This window comes from Henckelia pumila, chromosome 4 (genome assembly GCF_033568475.1).
Source record: "Henckelia pumila isolate YLH828 chromosome 4, ASM3356847v2, whole genome shotgun sequence".
Lineage (NCBI taxonomy): Eukaryota > Viridiplantae > Streptophyta > Magnoliopsida > Lamiales > Gesneriaceae > Henckelia > Henckelia pumila.
Window position 1 is genome coordinate 146,087,494 of NC_133123.1, and position 12,770 is coordinate 146,100,263.

Sequence of the window (12,770 nt, forward strand, 5' to 3'; positions counted from 1 at the left end):
CCAAAGATTGTTATCCACTGCCTCGAATCGATCAATTGGTTGACTGTACGGCAGGTCATCAGTACTTATGCTTCATGGATGCATATCAGGGGTATCACCAAATTCCTTTGGCGGAGGAAGATCAGGACAAAGTAAGTTTCACTACCTCTCATGAAACTTTTTGTTACAGAGTGATGCCTTTTGGTTTGAAAAATGCAGGGGCCACTTATCAAAGGCTCATGGATAGAGTGTTCGCCTCCCAAATTGGCAGAAATGTGGAAGTTTATGTGGATGATATTCTGGTGAAGCCTCAGGATGATGTGGGATTGTTGGCCGACCTCGAGGAGACTTTCTCGACTTTAAGAGCTTATCAGGTGAAACTTAATCCGGAGAAGTGTGTATTTGGAGTTAGGGGAGGTAAGTTTTTGGGGTACATGGTTACTGAGAGGGGCATAGAGGCCAATCCTGAGAAGGTGCAGGCTATCCGATCCATGTTTGCTCCTCGTAATCTGCAAGAAGTTCAGAGGTTGGCAGGAAGGATAGCAGCCTTGTCTCGATTTATATCAAGATCAGCTCATAGAAGTCTACCTTTCTTCAAAGTTCTTCGTAAAGCCAAGAAATTTGAATGGGATGATGAATGCGGGAAGGCATTTGATGACCTAAAAAGCTATTTAGCTGAACTCCCTGTGTTGGCTAAGGCAATTCCTGGTGAACCATTGTACATCTATTTATCAGCTTTAGAAGGGGCAGTCAGCTCAGTACTTATTAGGCAGGAGGGAGTAGCTCAACACCCTATCTATTTCTTTTCACATGCCCTTAAGGGTGCAGAACTCTGGTATTCGGAGGTGGAAAAACTAGCGTTGGCCTTGGTTATGACAGCAAGGAAGCTCAGACCTTACTTTCTATCACATCCTATTGTGGTACTGACCAACAGCCCTATTGGGAGGATATTGACGCGAGTTGATATTTTGGGAAGATTGGTGAAATGGACTACGGAGCTCAGTGAGTATGACATCCAATATGAACCAAGGTCAGCCATTAAGGCTCAGGCGTTGGCAGATTTCCTGGCCGAAACAAGACATGTGGAAGCAGAGGATTTGTGGAAAGTATATGTTGATGGCTCTTCTAATAATGAAGGATGTGGAGTGGGGGTGTTTTTGATCTCTCCTCGTGGAGATGAGATCAGATTGGCAGTTAGGTTGGATTTTCGAGCTTCTAATAACGAGGCAGAGTATGAGGCTGTGTTAATCGGCCTCCGAGCAGCTAAGCAAGCTGGGGCAGCTCGGGTGCATCTCTACTCTGATTCACAGTTAGTAGCTCAGCAGGTTAATGGAACGTATGAAGTGAAAAATGAGAAGTTGAAGGAATACATGAGGGCAATAGAGGAAGCTCGGGGCCTCTTTGATGAGGTAATGTTTGAACAAATTTCGAGGGAGAGCAATGAAAAAGCAGATTATCTTGCCAAGATGGATATCTTACTTCATAACTGGAAGAACAGAGACGTAGTCGTGCAAGTGGAATTAACACCTTCTACTGAGCTCACACCATTAGCTCAGGAAGAGAGTGGCTGGAGAAGAGAGCTCTTGAAATACATGGAGAAGGACGAGTTACCAAAGGATCAAAAGAAGGCATATCGGTTGAAGCAGAGGAGTCTCCGCTTTGTGATGGTGGAGGGAGTTCTTTATAAGAGGTCATTTTCTGGACCTCTTCTCAAGTGTTTAGGCCCTAAGGAAGCTCATTATATCTTGAAGGAGATACACGAGGGGTGTTGTGGCAATCACTTGGGGTCTTATTCTCTAGCCCGTAAGGTTCTCTTAGCGGGATATTTTTGGCCTACTATTTTGAAAGGTGCCATAGCTTTGGTGACTTCTTGTGACAGTTGTCAGCGACATAGCAGACTTCAGCATCAGCCAGCAGCGTTAATGAAAGGAATCGTGGCAGTGTGTCCTTTCGATCAGTGGAGAATGGATATTGTGGGTCCCTTCCCTCCGGCCCCAGCCCAGAAGAAATTCTTGTTGGTCGCTATTGATTACTTTTCTAAGTGGGTGGAGGCGGAGGCCCTGGCTCGAATTACTGAAGGGGAAGTGCTGAAATTTCTATGAAAGAATATAGTATGCAGATTTGGGGTACCTAGGAAGCTCATTTCTGATAATGGGAGACAATTTCAAGGAGCTCGGGTGCAAGCATGGTGTAAAGAGATGAAAATTCAACAGCACTTCACATCTGTCCATTATCCTCAAAGCAATGGTCAAGTGGAGGTGACTAACCGGTCTTTGGTGCAAATCTTGAAGACGCGCTTGGGAAAAGCCCAAGGAAATTGGGTGGAAGAGCTTCCTAGTGTGTTATGGTCGTATCGTACTACGCCGAGAATTGGGACCGGAGAGACCCCATTTAGTCTGGTGTATGGAAATGAGGCAGTCCTACCGGCAGAGATTGGAGAAGAGTCAGCTTGGATCATTTTCTATGATGAGAACAATGGAGAAAGGAGAATGGAAGACTTAGATTTTTTGGATGAAAAGAGAGAAGCTGCTGCCATCAGAATGGAGGCATACAAGAGCAGGATAGCTCAATCCTATGATCTTCGGGTGCGTAGGAAGGGATTCCAGGTAGGAGATTTGGTACTCAGAAGAGTTCAAGATGCGGTTGTAGGGAAGCTCGACCCTAAATGGGAAGGACCGTACAAGGTGGTGATGAGGCTCAGTTCGGATGCTTACTACTTAGAAAATTCAAAGGGAAAGATGCTGAAGAGACCATGGAGTGCTTACAATTTACGCAAATATTATTCTTAAATGTTTCAAGAACAATTTTTCTTTAAGTTGTAATTCATGGAAGTTGCATTTTACTTTTATCTATAAGCAGTTATTCTTTCAGAAATATTGATGAAAACACACCTTAGTCACGCCTCTTAGGCCCCTGACTTTGGTTCAGCTCATCGCCTTAGTCACGCCTCTTAGGCCCCTGACTTTGGTTCAGCTCATCACCTTAGTCACGCCTCTTAGGCCCCTGACTTTGGTTCAGCTCATCACCTTAGTCACGCCTCTTAGGCCCCTGACTTTGGTTCAACTCATCGCCTTAGTCACGCCTCTTAGGCCCCTAACTTTGGTTCAGCTCATCACCTTAGTCACACCTCTTAGGCCCCTGACTTTGGTTCAACTCATCGCCTTAGTCACGCCTCTTAGGCCCCTGACTTTGGTTAAGCTCATCCCTTAGTCACGCCTCTTAGGCTCCTGACTTTGGTTCAGCTCATCACCTTAGTCACGCCTCTTAGGCCCCTGACTTTGGTTCAGCTCATCACCTTAGTCACGTCTCTTAGGCCCCTGACTTTGGTTCAGCTCATCGCCTTAGTCACGCCTCTTAGGCCCCTGACTTTGGTTCATCTCATCGCCTTAGTCACGCCTCTTAGGCCCCTGACTTTGGTTCAGCTCATCGCCTTAGTCACGCCTCTTAGGCCCCTGACTTTGGTTCAGCTCATCCCTTAGTCACGCCTCTTAGGCCCCTGATTTTGGTTCAGCTCATCACCTTAGTCACGCCTCTTAGGCCCCTGAATTTGGCTCAACTCACTACCTTAGTCACGCCTCTTAGGCCCGACTTTGGTTCAGCTCCCTACCTTAGTCACGTCACCTCGACCCTAATTTTTGGGCTCATCTCAGTTACAGCACTTTGATTTCAGCTCTTAGCCCATTTTAGATACTCAAGTACAAATGGTATTAGCAGGTTAATTAAACACGCACTTGGTAATTATGAGGGGTCACTTCACATTGCTCTCATTTAGATGAGCTGGGAGTCAAGGCAATTTTGTAGTGACCCTTACCTGGATCACCTACTAAATAGAACTTAGGCATGCAATTAACTTAATTAAACGGATATCAGAATAAAACTGCGGAAACCATAAACAATATACAATCCCAAGGCAAGGAATCTGTAAATACCCAAATATTATACAACCATATCGAACAGCTGTATTAATCCAATAAAACAGAAATAAAACCTAGGCGAAGCTCCAGCTGACCAACAACTGCTTAGCCCCTCTTGGATCCACCCGCCTCATCCAATCGTAAACCTGCCCCATGGAATAGGGCGTCCAAAAACACAGAGTACGAGACGTGAGCATAAAACGCTCAGTACGAGAGTATGAGTATACATGCATGCAAAGTGAACTCCCTATAAACTCGAGGTCAAGGATCAGATAACAGAGACAGACCGGGCCCTGGTATGTAGCACGCTGTGCCGTCGCTTCAGGAGGTGGCTCCCATACCATAATACCAGTGGATATGCCGAACCCAAATCGATGGAAGTCCAACCACTAACAGGATAGGGAAAAACCCTACTAACAGACATCTCGAAGGAGATAGCTCAGTATGCAAATGAATGCAGCATAAATCAATGACATGTTAACCATGCAGTCACATAATACATGCATACTCAGTCAGGATATCTCGAACAGTACTTCCGTACCTCAAATCAGTGCAAGCTCTACCAACTCTGGGTCCACGCCTGTACTGGCCCATATCCAGAATTAACGATAATGAGTAATTATCGTGTGATCATGTTAGAATTAGTAAAACGTTATTAAGGAGACTTATAAATGGATTAACGGAGCCCAAAAATAGACTCAAAATGATCAGAAATGGTCCGGAGGGTCAGACAGATCGAAAGCTCCAAAGTTAGGATCGGATGCTCCGAAGGTGATCGGAAGCTCCGATCGAATTACGTCATCCATGACGTGTGGTTGATCGGAAGCTCCGATCACCCATATCCGAAGTCAACCAGTGAGATTTTGACACGTGGCAGATGAGGATGTTCGGAAGCTTCGATGGCAGGATCGGACGTTCCAATCGAGGATCGGAGGGTCCGATCGATGCCTATAAATATAAGGTCCGAGGCATTCATTTTTTACCAATTCCGAATTCTCTCCTTCGCCCCCGTGGTCCTATTTTAGGGCTTTGGGTACTCTTATTTTAGAGTTGGAGTAGGATATTTGTTTTTGTAGTGACCCTAACCCGGATCACCTACTAACAGAGCTTAGGCATGCAATTAACTTAATAAAATAGATATCAGAATAAACTGCGGAAACATTATACAATTCCAAGTAAAGGAATCTGTAATTTATCCAATTAATATACAACCAAATCGAATAGCTGTATCAACCTCAAAACAACAGAAATAAAACCTAGACGAAGCTCCAGCTGATCAACCACTGACTAGCCCCTCCTGGATCCACCCTCCTCGTCCAATCGCAAACCTGCCCCATGGAATAGGGTGTCCAGAAACACAGAGTACGAGACGTGAGCATAAAACGCTCAGTACGAGAGTATGAGTATACATGCATGCAAAGTGAACTCCCTATAAACTCGAGGTCAAGGATCAGATAACAGAGACAGACCGGGCCCTGGTATGTAGCACGCTGTGCCGTCGCTTCAGGAGGTGGCTCCCATACCATAATACCAGTGGATATGCCGGACCCAAATCGATGGAAGTCCAACCACTAACAGGATAGGGAAAACCCTACTAACAGATATCTCGAAGGAGATAGCTCAGTATGCAAATGAATGCAGCATAAATCAATGACATATAAACCATGCAGTCACATAATACATGCATACTCAGTCAGGATATCTCGAACAGTACTTCCGTACCTCAAAACAGTGCAAGCTCTACCAACTCTAGGTCCACGCCTATAGTCTGCTCTACACTGCCAAATGATACTACTATCATTAAAGCGCTCTAAAAGCCTTAACTAAGCTATTGCATACTCTTAAATATTTATAAGAAGCAAAAGCTATACCTTCGTCCGTCGTTAGCCCTTTGATGTCGATGCCTCCAGAACTTGGGCACAACTCCGCTACGATTACCGAACGCCTCGCCGACCGCCGGGTCAAGCCTAGGAAGGCTAGAACAACTCGAATAGACTAGAAAGGAGAGGAAAACACTCGGAATTGGCAATTGGAAATGAAGCCTCGGCCCTCTATTTATAGACAACGATCGGAACTTCCGATCCTCGATCGGAACGTCCGAACCCCGATCGGAACGTCCGATCCTGCCATCGGAGCTTCCGAAGATCCTGATCTGCCACGTGTCAAAATATCACTTGTTGACTCCGGATAGGGGTGATCGGAGCTTCCGGTCCTGATCGGAGCTTCTGATCTAACCACACGTCATGGATGACGTAATATCATCGGTGCCTCCGATCGTTCATCGGAGCTTCCGATCCTGTTCGGAGATTCCGATCGTGCCTTCGGAGCTTCCGATCAGTCCGATACCCAATTTATTTAATTAGCATTAATCCTTTAATTACTCAATTAGGGTACGGGCTACTACATTCTCCCCCACTTAAGATATTTCATCCTCGAAATCAGATCTTAAGTACTGAATGTAATACAGAAATCAGAAACATTCTTTATTCAAATCAAACGTCTACAGAGTTTGCAACTGAATACAACTTAAGAATGAAATCAAAACAACTCAGGATGGTCTTCACGCATCCTGTCCTCAAGCTCCCAAGTAGCTTCCTCAGTACCTCGGCGCTGCCACTGAACTAAAACCAAAAGAAAATGACTTTGTTCCGTAAAACCTTATCCTTATAATCCAGGATACGAATAGGTTTCTCAACATAGGTCAAATCCTTGTTCACCTGAACCTCAGACCGCTGCAGAATATGAGATTCATCCGCCACATACCGTCACAACAGAGATACATGGAACACGTCGTGAATACTGGATAGCTGGCCTGACGATCCTGTGCAGTCTTAATCCGTTTCTTGATCTGATCAACAATGTCTATCGCCTGCTGGATAAACTCCAGTCCCTCAGCCTGTCTCTCCCCCACTTCTTCTCAGAAGAGTGGAGTACGACAACGTCGCCCATACAACGCCTCAAAAGGTGTCATCCCAATACTAGTATGATAGCTGTTGTTGTACGCGAACTCGATCAACGGCAAGTGACCCTGCCAGGCTGAACCAAAATCCATGACGCACGCTCTAAGCATATCCTCCAAAGTACGGATAGTGCGCTCTGACTGACCATCAGTCTCCGGATGATAGGCAGTACTCAAACTGAGAGTAGTACCCATCGCACGCTGAACACTCCCCAGAATCTAGAAGTGAACCTGGGGTCCCGATCGCTGACAATGCTCACCGGCACTCCATGAAGTCGAACGATCTCCTGAATGTACATCCGTGCCATGCGATCCACAGAGTACTCTCGGCTATAGGCAATGAATTGCGCTGGCTTGGTGAGTCGGTCCACCACAACCCAGATAGCATCACAGTTCTTCGGGGATACCGGCAAATGGGTCACAAAGTCCATTGTGATAAACTCCCATTTCCATTCAGGAATAGGCAGACTGTGAAGCAATCCTCCAGGTCGTCGGTGCTCTGCTTTGACCTGTTGACACACCAAACATCTCGAAACAAACTGATAAACACTGCGTTTCATTCCCTTCCACCAGAAACGAGTACGTAGATCCTTGTACATCTTGTTGCTCCTGGGATGAATACTCAACTTAGTGCGATGCGCCTGAGACAAAATCTCCTCTCGCAACTCTTCATCCTGCGGAATCACAAGCCTACCAGACAAACACAAAAAGCCATCTGACTGATAATGAAATCCAGATGAGCTACCCTCGTTAGCTAGACGAGCTAAACGCTGGGTCTTCGAATCAAACATCTGAGCATCTCTGATCCGAGAATACAAGGCTAGCTCAGATAATATCGCAAACATCTGGATACTCTGCATACCTTTCCTATGCTTGAAGGTATAACTTGAAGTACAACAGTCACTGATCGCACTAGACATCGAACAAGTCTGAAGTGCGGATAGTCGCACCCTGCGACTCAAAGAATCAACGGTGAGATTAGCAGCTCCCGGATGGTACTTTATCTCACAGTCATAATCCTTAAGCAAGTCCATCCAACGTCTCTGCCTCATGTTCAACTCAGCCTGAGTGAACAAATACTTGAGACTCTTGTGGTCGGTGAAGATCTCAAATTTCTCGCCATACAGATAATGACGCCAGATCTTCAAAGCGAACACAATGGCTGCTAACTCCAAATCATGGACTGGATAGTTGTCCTCATGAAGCTTCAGCTGTCTAGAAGCGTATGAGATCACATGCCCATTCTGAGTCAGGACACAACCTAACCCCTGAAGAGAAGCATCCGTGTATACCACATACCCTCCAGATCCTGACGGTAATGCCAACACCGGCGCAGAAATCAACCGCCGTCGAAGCTCACAGAAATTCTCCTCACACTCGGAGGACCACTCGAAATCCACACCCTTGCGGGTAAGCTGCGTCAAAGGTCGAGCTAGTTGAGAGAAGTTCAGAATGAAGCGACGATAATACCCTGCTAGACCCAGAAAACTACGGATCTCAGCAACTATCGTCGGACGCGACCAATTAAGTACCGCTTCAATCTTGCTTGGATCAACAGAAATCCCCTCCCTGGATATGATATGGCCAAGAAAGACCACTCTATCCATCCAGAACTCACACTTGCTCAGCTTGGCGTACAACTGCTCATCTCGAAGAGTCTGCAGTACCAACCGCAAGTGAAAAACATGCTCTTCCGTATTACGCGAATACACCAAGATATCGTCAATGAAGACCACGACAAACTTGTCCAAATACTCCCTGAAGACACGGTTCATCAAATCCATGAATATAGCCGGCGCATTAGTCAAACCAAATGGCATCACTAGGAACTCGTAATGCCCATAGCGAGTACGGAATGTAGTCTTGGCTACGTCCTGATCACGGACTCTCAACTGATGATACCCAGATCTCAAGTCAATCTTGGAGTAAACTGACGTGCCCTGCAGCTGATTAAACAAGTCATCAATATGAGGCAACAGATACTTGTTTTTCACAGTGACTCGATTCAGCTACCGATAGTCAATGCACAGCCGCATCGACCCATCCTTTTTCTTTACAAAAAGAACAGGAGCTCCCCAAGGAGATACACTAGGATAAATGTACCCCTTGTCCAAAAGATCCTGTAGCTGATTCTTCAACTCACGCATCTCTGACGGAGCCAGACGATACGGTGCTCTAGAAATAGGCGAAGTACCCGGCATTAACTCTATGCCAAACTCGACTTCCCTAGCAGGAGGAAAACCCGGAATCTCATCAGGAAATACATCTGGAAATTCATCCACAACAGGAATGCTCTCTATCCCAATGCTCTCAGCGGACAAATCAACTGCATAGATAAGGTAGCCTTCCCCGCCAGACTCTAGAGCTCGACAGGCTCTCAAAGCTGATACCAAAGGCATCGGAGGTCGCGCTCCCTCACCATAGAAAAACCAGCTCTCACTCCCCTACGGATGAAAGCGTACTAATCTCTGATAGCAGTCCACTGAAGCTCGATAGGTAGTCAACATATCTATTCCCAGAATGCAATCAAAGTCGTCCATCGCTAGGACCATGAGATTCGCTAACAGAATGTTCCCTTCGAACTCTAAAGGGCAACCCATCACTAGACGCTTAGCCAAAGCAGATTGGCCCGTCGGAGTATAAACAGACATCACTACGTCTAGTGCAATGCATGGTAACTTATGCCTCTTAACAAAAAGTGCAGAAATGAAGGAATGAGATGCACCAGTGTCAATAAGTACAAGAGCAGGTATACCATAAAGCAGAAATGTACCTGCGATGACTTTCTCATTCTCCTCCACTGCCTGATCATGTCTCAGGGCAAACACCTGGCCAGAAGCTCGTGGCCTCAAATGAGAACTCCCAGCAGACTGTCCCTGCGACCTCTGCTGTACGGTGGCCTGAGAACCAGATCCTGAACCAGATCCAGAACTGCCTCCCCCAGATAGTGGACAATCTCTCCGGATATGACCAGTCTCTTCACAACACAAACAAGCTCCAGAAGCTCTACGGCACTTGTCGGATGGACGGTTCTTCACACAATGATCACACTTGTCCTTCTTACCGAAACGGACAACACCTCCAGAACCAGAGGAAGAAGTAGATCCAGACTTCTTGAAAGATTGGGCACGGGGACCCAAAGAACTAGCAGGTCTTGACTGAGAGAAAGACCTGTTCTGCTGAATGCTGTCCTCCGCCTGGTGACAACGGCTCACCAAACCCTCATAGGACATGTCGTCGCCAACCTCCACACGGTCATGGATCTCAGGGTTAAGGCCCTGAAGGAACAGATTATACTTCATCTCTGAGCTATCAGCAATCTCGGGGCAATAGGATAGCAGATCAAAGAACCTCTGCTGATACTCATCAATAGACATGGCTCCCTGTCGCAGACTCAGTAGCTCGCCTGCCTTCGACTGACGGAGTGCAGGAAGAAAGTACCACTTTTGGAAAGCTGTGCAGAACTCGGCCCAGGTGGCCACTCCTCTCGCCGCAATAAAGGGTGCAGAAGTAAACCTCCACCACCATCCAGAAGATAACCCAGGGTCTCCATCTTCTGCTCCTCGGTGCATTGGAAAGTCTGAAAAGTCATCTCCATGCGGTCTAACCAGTTCTCCGTATCCTCCGGAGACTCACCTCCAACTAAGGGCTTAGGACCCATAGCTAAGAATCGACGCACAGTGAAACGCTCGTCGTCATGATGACGATGACGCCGTTCTCGATGAGGCTCCCGGTCGGCATCTCCCCAATGCCCACCAACACTGCCATGAGAACTCCGGTCGTCACGATTTGCCATCTACAAAAATACCTCATGATGAGACTAAATCCCAAGAATTCTTTTGCATGCTCTGATACCATAAATGTAGTGACCCTAACCCGGATCACCTACTAACAGAGCTTAGGCATGCAATTAACTTAATAAAATAGATATCAGAATAAACTGCGGAAACATTATACAATCCCAAGTAAAGAAATCTGTAATTTATCCAATTAATATACAACCAAATCGAATAGTTGTATCAACCTCAAAGCAATAGAAATAAAACCTAGACGAAGCTCCAGCTGGTCAACCACTGACTAGCCCCTCTTGGATCCACCCTCCTCATCCAATCGCAAACCTGCCCCATGGAATAGGGTGTCCAGAAACACAGAGTACGAGACGTGAGCATAAAACGCTCAGTATGAGAGTATGAGTATACATGCATGCAAAGTGAACTCCCTATAAACTCGAGGTCAAGGATCAGATAACAGAGACAGACCGGGCCCTGGTATGTAGCACGCTGTGCCGTCGCTTCAGGAGGTGGCTCCCATACCATAATACCAGTGGATATGCCGGACCCAAATCGATGGAAGTCCAACCACTAACAGGATAGGGAAAACCCTACTAACAGACATCTCGAAGGAGATAGCTCAGTATGCAAATGAATGCAGCATAAATCAATGACATATAAACCATGCAGTCACATAATACATGCATACTCAGTCAGGATATCTCGAACAGTACTTCCGTACCTCAAAACAGTGCAAGCTCTACCAACTCTAGGTCCACGCCTATAGTCTGCTCTACCCTGCCAAATGATACTACTATCATTAAAGCGCTCTAAAAGCCTTAACTAAGCTATTGCATACTCCTAAATATTTATAGGAAGCAAAAGCTATACCTTCGTCCGTCGTTAGCCCTTTGATGTCGATGCCTCCAGAACTTGGGCACAACTCCGCTACGACTACCGAACGCCTCGCCGACCGCCGGGTCAAGCCTAGGAAGGCTAGAACAACTCGAATAGACTAGAAAGGAGAGGAAAACACTCGGAATTGGCAATTGAAAATAAAGCCTCGGCCCTCTATTTATAGACAACGATCGGAACTTTCGATCCTCGATCGGAACGTCCGAACCCCGATCGGAACGTTCGATCCTGCCATCGGAGCTTCCGAAGATCCTGATCTGCCACGTGTCAAAATATCACTTGTTGACTCCGGATAGGGGTGATCGGAGCTTCCGGTCCTGATCGGAGCTTTTGATCTAACCACACGTCATGGATGACGTATATCATCGGTGCCTCCGATCGCTCATCGGAGCTTCAGATCCTGTTCGGAGCTTCTGATCGTGCCTTCGGAGCTTCCGATCCGTCCGATACCCAATTTATTTAATTAGCATTAATCCTTTAATTACTCAATTAGGGTACGGGCTACTACAGTTTTAGTATAGTCAGACAGTGTCTGACAAAGTAGCATAGCAATGCTCGTGTTGTAGAGCCGTGTTCGAGGCTGTGGATTCGCAGCAGGGGAGTGCCCTAGTTACGGGATAGTCACCATCAGTGGGCTGACGATGGACGCAGGTATAGCTATGATCTCCTTAAATTATTTAGGAGTATGCAATAGCTTAGTTAAGGCTTTTAGAGCTTATTGAATGATTCATGGGTATTTACATTGTAGACTTGATGATAGGCTTGGAACCTAGAGTGGGACTACTAGGACTGCCTTAGAAAGGTACGTAAGTACTGACTGAGATTGCCAGCGGATATGCATGCTTATATGTTTCAATTATGTGTTTGCATGTTATTATTGTTATGCGGCAAGTGCATATCATCTTGTGCCTGTACGTCTGTATATCTTTCGAGATGAGCCAGTTAGGGTTGCTCAGCCCTGTTAGGACGTTTGATATCGAGTACCCTTAGGTACTGATACCTCGAGGACTCCGTGGTCCGCGTCCGTGATTCGGGAATGAGTGGTCGCACACAGTGGTTAGCTACCCCGATGTGACGAGCTTATATCCCAGGCGCCAGTCTGAGTAGTTTGTATACAGTTATCCCAGATATGGATACCTTGTCATTTGCATGCATCATATTTGTATGTTTATCCGTGCTTTCATATTGAGCTTAGAGCTCACGTCCAGTATTTTATGTGTATCTGGATACCCT